We start from the raw sequence: 11,517 nt of genomic DNA, 5'->3' as shown, positions 1-11,517 counted from the left end.
TATTACACCCTTATTAAATTTTGCTTACTAATACTCATTTTTCTTGTAGTGACTCTTACAATTCGATTTGAGGACAGTGTTTTATCGATTTTGTATCATCAAAATGAGATCGTGACATAGTTTTTTTAAACGACAAAAGTACCCTTTGTTAATAAGGTATTAATTAGTTTACACTATAAGAAAATCAGCAGTTAGGGACTGAATATTCAGTCGCAATTCAGTCCCTAAACTCGTTTACTGAGCGAATTTTATGAGTTACCGACTGAATGCATTCGGTCAGCATCTAGCTGGTCGGTAAGGGATTACTGACTATTTTTTTGATTTAGTCGTGAAGTTTACGACCAACAGTAATAGTCGTAAAAAAATGTCGGTAAGTTACCGACTAAAATTTCAGTCGTAAAATAATAAAATGCAGTCGCTAACTGTGCTTCAGAACTATTACCAATCCTTGTTTTACCGACGGAATTGGCGTGATTGACGAAATAATCTGTCGGTAAACTGAACAATTTTTCCTTTTTAAATATATTAATTTTTACGCAAATAGTAAAATAAATTTGGATCGAAGAGAGTTCCTTAAGTAAACAAAATAGTTAAAACACAAATACATAATACTCCCTCCATTCCATTATATAGGTCATTCTAGCAAATTGGTTTTTTCCCTAAATATAAGTCATTCTAGGATTCCAATGCTTATTGCCAATAGTGACATGAGAGAATTATTTTTTATATTGGTACATGTGTTTTTTAATATTCCAATGCTTATTGCCCAATAGTGACATGGGAGAGAATTTTTTTTGGTTAACCAATATATTTCTTAATTTGTGTGAAATACCCTAGAATGACTTATATAATGGAATGGAGGGAGTACTAATTACTAGAATATTTAAAGCTACAAAAACATGTTAAAGAATTCTAGTAATACAAACAATAATACATTGATTATGAAACATAACACTCCCGAGTTGCAAATCTTTTCATCAGATATTCTCCTATACCTGAAACATAACGACCAACAATGAACGGAGCCCCAAAGGGACCCATTTGATAAAGCCGAGCAACCTCAACAAAAATTTGCTTCCAAACCCACATGACCATTCATACCGAAAAAAAAAACTATATAACATTTCGAAAAGAAAAAAACATCTTATAGTTTGTCTATGACTAACTTGTACGAGACTATCACTATAACAACAAACAATAATGTAATGAGACTATAAATTCAGACTTTTTATTATTAGAGGATTGCAAGTGCTGAAACGAACACATAATATAACATATTTTAAAGCAAGAAAAAAAAAACATATTCAAAGACAATCAAACTGATCAAAAAAATTAATGGCACTTTGCGGATACCAAAAGTGAGAATTGCAACATACCTTCAACTGGATTATTTTCAGGAATTGCAAGTTGAATACCTTCAATTGCGAGCAAATGAACTGCAATTGACATATCAAGGGGAGCTTTTGGTAAAGGTGCCTCAATCACCTACAAACATCAAATGCAAGAGCAAATAAAAAAATTTAATACCAATCACAATTTAACACAGCTCGCACAAATAAAATTGGAATTACATCAAGAGTTCAAAAAAATTAGCAGTTGCTTTAAAAGCTTCCTCCAAATCCTAGTTGATTGCTTATAATGCAAAAGGAACTCTTGTATTTGAGATAAAAGAATAGCCCAATGGAAATGTCTAGTGAACAGATAACATCAAAAGCAAGTATGATTTGACACACTAAATTGTTTCTAGTTTACTTGTCACCAAAATCATCAATATAAATGTATGGTTAAATTGCATTTTCAAAGCAAATCAAATTTACCAAGAAAAACAATAAAATAGGCAACAACAGAGTATGAAGAAAGGTAGAGCCAAAGTAAAAGGATACATTTAAGAAACAGACAAGAGAACAACAGATATGTAATTACCACACAGTCATCCAGAGTAAAAACGGCAAAACTAAGTGTATGAACAAATATTGATACATATAGATTTTAGAGCATATAGAAAATGGCAGCAAAACAAACAATATGGCCAGAGCAGTAAAACAAATATCAATAACTTAAAAAATGAATAGCATAGAGATTTGCTTTGAAAATTAGAACATCAAAACAATTGCAGCAGCTAGTCATGAAGTTCACTTGAAGCTATTGGTGTATTTGATTCTGTTAGTGAATGAACATTAAGATCAGCCCATAATAAAAAGACAAAAACTTGGGCTAATGCTAATGTGCAATCTGCAATTAATAGAATCAATTACAAGTTCTACTTTCTTCACAAGTTCTGCTTGTGAGAAACAAAAGTTCACATGCAGACCCAATGAGGTAGCACAATAAAATCCCAAGTGCTAGGTGTCACTTCTGTGTCAATTTAGAGAATAAGGCTCAATCACCACTACCCATCTAGCTATGGCATATACAAAGATATGAAGACATGAACTCACTATTTTCCTACTTAAGCTAAATCAAGAAGTGCTGTAGCCACTAGAAATTCTTCCAGGAAATTTCAAAACTATAAATCAAATTGCAACAAAGCACTAGCATCCCCATTCACAACTGAAGGAAGCTAAAACTCCAAGACATGGCAACCAATCACATCTTACATAAATTACCTCATTCTCTTCAAAAGCTCAAGCAAGAAGAGCCTCATTGACCTCCAAAGAGTCATGAACAGAGATCACCTCTTATATTGTTCTATCAGCATTTGATTTTAAACGCTTAATCCTTGCAGGATCTTCACCTAGAACGGGTTCACCATCCACCAGAATTAGCTTTGATTCGGCAGCATCCACCAGTATATACCTTGTCTACGCCATTGTCTGTCTATAACAAAAACATATAGATCAAGTCTGGATTTTATCGCACACCTAGTTTTAGTAAAACAGAATTGTGTCATGTACTTGGATGTATCGTATTGTTATGAAAGGGGTGCTCACCCTTGATACAGATTGAAAGCGATAAATGAAGGTTTTAATCGTAAACCAACAAAGAGGTTCTTCTCTAGATAAACTAGAAGGAGTGAATCCCAATAAACAAGGTATAAACCTTAGGTTCTCAAAGAGAAGAATTTTGATCGATAAAAGTTATCTCATCCTTACAAAATGGGGGTTTAAATACATCCCCCTAATGATAACAAAAGCCAAGGACTACCCCTACTAGGGTTACAATAAGGTTATCAACAAAAGGGTAAAATAGGTGATACGCCTCGACAATCAGTACAAAGGTACAGGTACAGAGTGTCAGGGTTGTTGGTGAATTCCTTCGGGAGGAAGTAAACCTGGAGATCCGCCCAGGAGTAGCTTGAGGATCCTCCCCTGGTCAGATGTTGATACGCCTCCTTGTGTACTCCTAGATCCGCCCCGCTCGTATGTCCTTGGGATCCGCCCTCCTAGGTACATCCTCCGTGGATGTGATGTCTGAGGATCTGCCAAGACGCGCATGATCAGTGATCCCAGTTAGGATGTCTGGATCATTCTCTCCTTCTTTAAAAGATCTCGGCACTGATTCGTCCTTGTTGAACTCCAAAGGACCATCCGGCTTCCACGGGCTAAGGTCACGGATGTTGAACGATGGTGAGATTTTACCAAGCCAATTCGGCAATGCTATATGATAGGCATTGGCATTGACCTTCTTGGTGACCTTATATGGCCCGTATTTCATAGGCCGAAGCTTGCTGCTTGGGGCATTGGCGAGTCTTTCTTTGCCCAAATATACCATAACCTCATCCCCAACTTCAAACTGTAGGTCCCTACGGTGCTTATCCGCCTTAGCCTTTAATTTCTGATTTCTCTCCTCAAGGGTCTCTCTCACTTCTTGGTGCATCTGTACATAATCCTTGGCCAGCTGGTTGGCAGTCACGTTTCCTTTAGGAAGATGGGCTATATCGAGGACATGATTCGGGGTCTTCGTGTATACTACCTCAAATGGGGATCTCCCGGTTCCCGAATGTACAGAGCCGTTGTAGGCGAACTCAGCTTGGGCTAAGACCACATCCCACATCCTGGGCTTATGCTTACATTTGCTGCGCAATAAGTTTCCCAAAGTCCTATTGACAACCTCTGTCTGTCCGTCTGTTTGAGGGTGGGCAGTGGTGCTAAACTTCAGAGACGTATCAAACAGAGCCCACAACGTCCGCCAGAAGTGACTGAGGAACTTCGTATCACGATCCGAGACAATGCTCTTAGGTACGCCATGTAGCCTGACAATCTCTTTGAAAAATAGCTTAGCAGTCGCTGAGGCATCATTAGTCTTGCGACATGGTATGAAATGGGCCATCTTTGAAAACCGATCAACCACGACAAAGATGGAATCCATGCCTCTCTGAGTTCTGGGTAACCCTAGGACAAAATCCATGGACAGATCCTCCCATATGGTTTCTGGTATAGGCAAGGGTAGCTGCAAGCCAGCATTTGTAGTGCGTCCCTTGGCGGTCTGGCAAATATAGCATCGTTCTACTAAGTAGGCAACATCTCTCCTCATCTTAGGCCAGAAAGAACGGGAACTCACTGCTTCATATGTCTTGTCTCGCCCAAAATGCCCTCCCAGGGATCCGCCATGTAGATCACGAACAACATTCTCGCGGATGGAAGTGCAGGGTAAGCAAAGTTGGTTGCCCCTAATGAGATACTCATCCATCAGATGATACGCCCCATCCCCATGCTGGTACTAACACTTTTCCCAGATACTGCCAAAATCAGGATCCGCCAAGTATTCTCCTCGGATGTGTTCAAAATAATCGATCTCCAGGTTTACTGTCTTGATTAGTGACACCCTTCGACTCAAGGCATCCGCCACCTTGTTTTGTTTTCCAGCCTTATGGATAAGCTTATAGGGGAACTTATCTATGAAGGCGGACCACCGGGCATGCATGGAGCTTCAAAGTTGCTTCTGACTCCCCAGGTACTTGAGAGCTTAATGGTCAGTGTAGAGGATGAATTCTTTCCCCACCAAGTAATGTTCCCACACTTTGAACGCCCTTACTACAGCATAAAATTCTTGATCATATGTGGCCCACTTTTGCCTTGCCTCACAGAGCTTCTCACTGAAATACGCAATGGGCCTCTTTTCTTGCATCAGGACACCACTAATCCCAACTCCACTGGCAACACACTCAACCTCGAACAGTTTATCAAAATTGGGATACGCCAGCACTAGCGCTGTACTCAGCCTTTCCTTGATCAGGGCGAAGCTCTGCTCTTGAGCATCCGCCCACGCGAATCCCTTTCCTTTCTTTAAGCACTCCATCAACGGGGCCATTATGGAACTGAAATTCTTGATGAATCGTGGATAAAATGTTGCTAGCCCATGAAAGCTCCTGATGTCCCCCACGTTCCTCGGAGTAGGCCATTCTCGGATGGCTCTTACCTTCTCCCCATCAACTTGGACCCCATCGCCACCAATCACGAACCCAAGGAAAACCAGGCTCTCCATGACGAAATCACACTTCTTAGTGTTGGCGTATAACTGGTGTTTCCTTAACAGGTCAAACACTATCTGTAAATGCTCCACATGTTCCACCAAGGTTTTGCTATAAATCAGGATGTCATCAAAATACACAACTACAAATTTTCCAATCACCGGGCGAAGCACCTAGTTCATCAGCCTCATGAAAGTACTGGGGGCGTTAGTCATCCCAAATGACATAACTAACCACTCATACAATCCATCTCTGGTCTTGAAGGCGGTCTTCCACTCATCCCCAGATCGAATTCGTATCTGATGATAACCGCTCCTGAGATCAATCTTGGAGAAAACTCGGGATCTGCCAAGTTGGTCTAGCATATCATCCAGCCTTGGAATAGGGAACTTATACTTGATAGTGATCTTGTTGATAGCCCTGCTGTCCACACACATCCGCCAAGTTCCATCCTTCTTGGGCGTAAGTAGGGCTGGGACGGCGCATGGACTCATACTTTCTCTAACGTATCCCATCTCGATGAGCTCTTCCACTTTCTGCCTCATGATGTCATTTTCTTTTGGACTCATTCGATAATGGGGAAGGCTTGGTAAACTAGCCCCGGGCACAAGATCGATATGATGTTGGATGTCCCTCAAAGGTGGTAACCCACTTGGCAATTCCTCAGGGAAGAGATCCGGATACTCGCCAAGTAGGCGGGTCACTTCATTCGGCATCTCCCTTTCATCCACTGGGAAGGCTTCGTGATTCGCCTTAACCATTACCACATACACCATCTGACTCTCTTCACATTCGCTGACGAATGATTTGTGTGTAGGACAGACTACCAAGGTAGACTTCTCATCGGCCTTTGGCTCTCTCATCATTGGCGTAAGTACGAACTTCACCCAATTCTTCACAAATCTGTAAGTGTTCTCTCTTCCTGCGTGGATGGCGTCATTATCAAATTGCCAGGGTCGGCCCAATAATAGGTGGCAGGCGTCCATATCGACCACATCACAACAAACTTCATCACTATAATCACCAATCTCAATAGGTACCCTGCATCTCTGGTTCACTCTAAGTTCACCGACGTTCTTGATCCATCCTACCCTATAGGGGTCGGGATGCGCCTCCGCCAGCAACCCGAATTTCTGAACGGCGCTGCTGCTCACAATGTTCTCTTGGCTCCCACTATCTATTATCACATTGTATCGCCCACCTTTCACAAGACAGCGGGTCCTGAATAGTCGGTGCCTCTGATCTCCCTCTATCCGGCTAGAGACTAACAAACGCCGTACCACATGAATGGCATATCTCTCTTCATCCGCCTCATCATCATCTTCTCCTAAGGGTTCATAAAATACGTCATACCCTTCGTCATAGTCATCTTCATACCTCTCAACCATGTTGGCGCTCTTTCTCTTGGGACATTCGTTGGACCTATGGTCTGGCTCATTGCACCGAAAACATTTAAAAGGCGCTGGCCTCGTGTACGGATTGTTGCTCTTAGGTGGTATAGGTGCTTCCTTGTACGACCTAGTATCTCCGACAGATCCCCTTCCCACACTGTTGACATTGGCCCCACTGGCACTCGCCACCTGCTTACCTTTGTCATAAGGTTTTATGTTATCTCTTCCTCCAGGCGTATACTCAGTAGTGGCGGATCTCCTGGATCTCCCGGTTAGTTGGGATTCAGCCTTGAGGGCTAGATTCCTGGCATCTTGTACTCGAACCACCATCTGTGTGCCAATACGATCCTGGATGTTGTATCTCAACCCTTCTAGATACCTAGAGGTCTTTTGGCTTTCAGTTTTCGACAAGTTGGCCCTTGCCGAAAGCCTTAAGAACTCTGAGGTATATTCATGGACACTTCGGGTCCCTTGAGAGCATCCCCTGTAGGAGCTGTAAATATACTGCTCATAATCCGGCGGTAAGAACCGCTCCCTCAACATCGCCTTCATCCGTAGCCAAGATCTAATCGGAGCTCTGCCCCCTCTTCTTCTCTCTTCCCTCATCTGATCCCACCAAACTGATGTGCGACCCTTCAAGTGATACGCCACCAGCCTCACTTTCCTCTCATCAGGAATCCCAGCATACTCAAAGAAACGTTCAACTTCCGATAACCAGTATAAGAATCCCTCTATATCCAGTTCGCCTCCAAAAGATGGTAAGTCTATTTTTAGCTTAAAGGCATCATCTCTATCAAAGTTTCTTAGACCTGGGTATACTCTAGCAACATCCACACGTCGGTTGTCAACAGGCCCAACATCCCTCGTAGTTCTAACGATATCATCATCCCCAATACCCTCAAAGTCATCACTATCACTATCAGTATTATGCACAAGGACATAGTTGGGTCTTCTTACCTCAGGATCCCTAGGACCCATTTGTGGAAGCTGCTGTTCAGGGACTCCTTCCTTTCTCTGGGTTGATCCTCCCGCGGTGGGTCGGATTAGAGCCAGAACCTCCAGTTTGAAGTTTTCTAGGGAGGTGGCTAGCTCCAGGAACCGTTGATCGGTTTGCCTCTGCCGCTCAAGGCTGGCTTGGATCTGCTCCGCGAGGTGCTCCCTCAGCTCCTCATACCTTCGGTCACTGGTTTCCATGGAATCTTGTGGTTGTCGGGGTTGAACCATTGCCAAAAGAAGTTTCGGGTAAGGAAACGATCGGCTCTGATACCAACTGATACAGATTGAAAGCGATAAATGAAGGTCTTAATCGTAAACCAACAAAAGAGGTTCTTCTCTAGCTAAACTAGAAGGAGTGAATCCCAATAAACAAGGTATAAACCTTAGGTTCTCAAAGAGAATAATTTTGATTGATAAAAGTTATCTCATCCTTACAAAATGGGGGTTTAAATACATCCCCCCAGTGATAACAAAAGACAAGGACTACCCCTACTAGGGTTACAATAAGGTTATCAACAAAAGGGTAAAATAGGTGATACGCCCCGACAATCAGTACAAAGGTACAGGTACAGAGTGTCAAGGTTGTTGGTGAATTCCTTCGGGAGGAAGTAAACCTGGAGATCCGCCCAGGAGTAGCTTGAGGATCCTCCCCTGGTCAGATGCTGATACGCCTCCTTGTGTACTCCTAGATCCGCCCCGCTCGTATGTCCTTGGGATCCGCCCTCTTAGGTACATCCTCCGTGGATGTGATGTCTGAGGATCCACCAAGACGCGCATGATCAGTGATCCCAGTTAGGATGTCCGCATCAACCCTACAAAGTCATCATGAAAAACCAATAAACAACATATTACAGAAGGACATGCAAAGTTTGAAAGAAGACTATTACTATCCATTACTACCCTGCTTTCAGCCTAATAGTAATCCAGCATAATCATAAGGCAGAGAAGAGCCATTTTGGCAAGGTCAAAAGATGGGTGTAAATTTCATAAACTCATTTTAAACCACTGATTACTGACATATTCTCCCCTATAATAAAAACATTCATAATTCTATTGCCTTTAAGAAGCATGAATGGTCAGATGAGAGAATCATGCAGGATTAACAAAACAAAATTAACAACAAAATAAGTAATTAACAAATAGCAATCCCTAATTTAACTAAAACAAACATACACAAGAAAAACCCTAAATAAAAAAAGCAACTAACCTATCTCTCTCCTGTCTCCAATCGTCTACTCCTCATCTCCCGTCCACTGTTTTGTGCCTCTGGCACCTCTCTCCAGTGAGGTGGTTGGGACCTGTCTTGCTGGCCTCCTCTGCTCTCAACCTGTCTCGCCTCCTCTGCTCTCTGCCTCTGGCGATATGAGCCTAGGCGATGGTGGAATCTTTCATCTAGGATGAAAGGGCTAAGGGATTGAACAATTGATAAAAGGGCTAAGGGATTGAGCTAAGGGATTGAACAATTATTAAGAAACTACGCTTTGCGATGGCAAATTTGATTTGCCCGAATGACTTTAGAGTTTGAGGGTTTGAAGTTTGCACTAACTCCTAATTAATATCTTAGATTAGCGGGAGTAATTTCTGGAAGCTGCCAAATTCAAAATAGACATATGAAGGCTTCAGCCTCTTCACGAATGAAACCATGGTTAGAAGAGAAGACAATTAATTTTCTTTCATCATAGGACCTTACAAGAGATCTTACCTTAGGCGGAGACTTAAGACGGAAAGGAACTAATCCATCTCTCATTGAATAATGGCTCCCGCGGCTACATATTTGGAAGAAAAGGGGCGACGAGCATACGGCTGTAGATGAGAGTAAATGAATAAAGATCTTTAGGGTTAGAAAGAGGAAGAAACGAAAGCGGAAGAAGAATGTGGGGCAGGGATCGATAGATAGGATGTGGGAGAAACGAGTAACAAATTACATTTTTGTCCAAAAAATAAAAACTTTATTTTTTCTTTTACTAAAATAACCTTAATGACCAAAACTTTTGTCTTTAAGATACCATGTGCAGTAGTAAAACACTTTTGATGGAGTTACTAACTAATATTATTGTTAATGACCCATTTTGGTAATTAATTAATGACCGAATCACAGTTAGTCTTTAAAATCAGTCATTAACTTCTATTTTTCTTGTAGTGTTAGTAGCATCTTAATGAGAACGGTGACCCTCATTTTTCCATAAATTGATTACACTACTAAGCTGCTACATGAAATTATGTAGATATGATTGGAGAATAGATAGAAGAAATCACAACTAATGTAAGAAATAACAACTTGGATATGAGTAGTTTCACAAAGGTTGCTTGCAAGGAATTTCTATTTTTCTTGGTAGATTAAACTCGATGTAACTTTGGATGAAAATGAAAGTAGAAAAGCATAATTTTTCACAAAATTGGAGTTCAAGGGCTTATGTGAAAATTTCTCCAATAATATCCTTTTTCCATTACTGGTGTTTGTGAATGAAAATTTTCTTAGCCAAATTTTAAAGCAGTGTGGCATATGGTAACAAACATATGCAACTTATGTGGAAAAAGTCTTATAGATTTTGAAAACCTAACAAGTTATCTTTGAAAACTGAACCTCAATGTACTAAATTTTGCAGCCCTTTTGATCTCTTATAAAGCCTTACAGATTGGAACCATAAATCCTATGGACATTTCCAGTTTTTTTAAATTAATTTAACAGTTTATAAACTAAATCGAATTTAAGCTCATTTTACACTCTTAGCATTCCATTTGAGGGCGGTGTTTTATGAATTTGTAGCATCTTAATGAGATGTAACACTCAGTTATAGTGTTTTTAAACGACAAATATACCCTTTGTTATTAAGGTATTAATTAGTTTTGTAGCATCTTAATGAGATGGTGACCCTCTTTTTCCATAAATTGATTACACTGCCAAGCTGGTACATAAAATTATGCAGATATGATTAGAGAATAGATAGAAGAAATCATAACTAACATAATTAAATACAAACATGAGGTATTTTTTTGAGAATTCACAAACATGTATCAGTTATAAAGCATAATAATAGCAACCAAATCAGTCAATACTGCAGCAGGACAACATATTACTCCTCTACAGTCTAGCTTCGGATGTTATATAGTATATGATACTATGCTAAAATGGTGCAGTTTAAATTTCCTTCGTCAGTCAAATTCTTAATGGTTCTAGCCACTACTACAAACAGAAGAACAATAAAAATGAATCTCAAAACTTCAGCTTCATTGTGATAGATTCTTTTAGGATTAAAACATCTCAAAACTATTCAGGAACCGGCTAGATACATACATCATTTGTGCAAGCTGATTAAGAATATGAGAATGATTTGCTTTTAGTGTTTTCTATACCAATGGTAGTCAAGTTTGAGAAAAAGAATTCAATTGAAAAATATATGTTTATTCAATTGCATCTTCTAAATTGATTTATATACGGTAACTCAAACAAAACTTAAAACTCTAAGCAATTAAAGAAAATATTTGTTCTTAAATAATTCTAATGCCATGACTAAACAGTTTTATGAAACCAAAACCCAAGGACTGTATGATTATTTGGGATAGCACAAGGACTGGCTAGTATAGTATGTAAAAATACATGGACTAAATAATATTTTACCCAATTTATTATTATAATTCATGAAATTCAGGATGAAATTCGATACTAACCTTAGATAGAGTCGTTTTTAGCCACAGGACACAAAAATGTCCGACTGATCA

At 40.2% G+C, this 11,517-nt stretch overlaps 1 pseudogene; it reads right to left on the bottom strand.

Moving 5' to 3' along the window:
- Nucleotides 1–4,905: 4,905 nt before the first annotated feature.
- LOC136225636 (uncharacterized) lies at nucleotides 4,906–9,669 on the bottom strand (annotated as a pseudogene).
- Between the last annotated feature and the right edge of the window lie 1,848 nt (nucleotides 9,670–11,517).

Source organism: Euphorbia lathyris, chromosome 4 (genome assembly GCF_963576675.1).
Source record: "Euphorbia lathyris chromosome 4, ddEupLath1.1, whole genome shotgun sequence".
Taxonomy (NCBI): Eukaryota; Viridiplantae; Streptophyta; class Magnoliopsida; order Malpighiales; family Euphorbiaceae; genus Euphorbia; species Euphorbia lathyris.
This window is presented reverse-complemented; position numbering and strand designations above follow the sequence as displayed.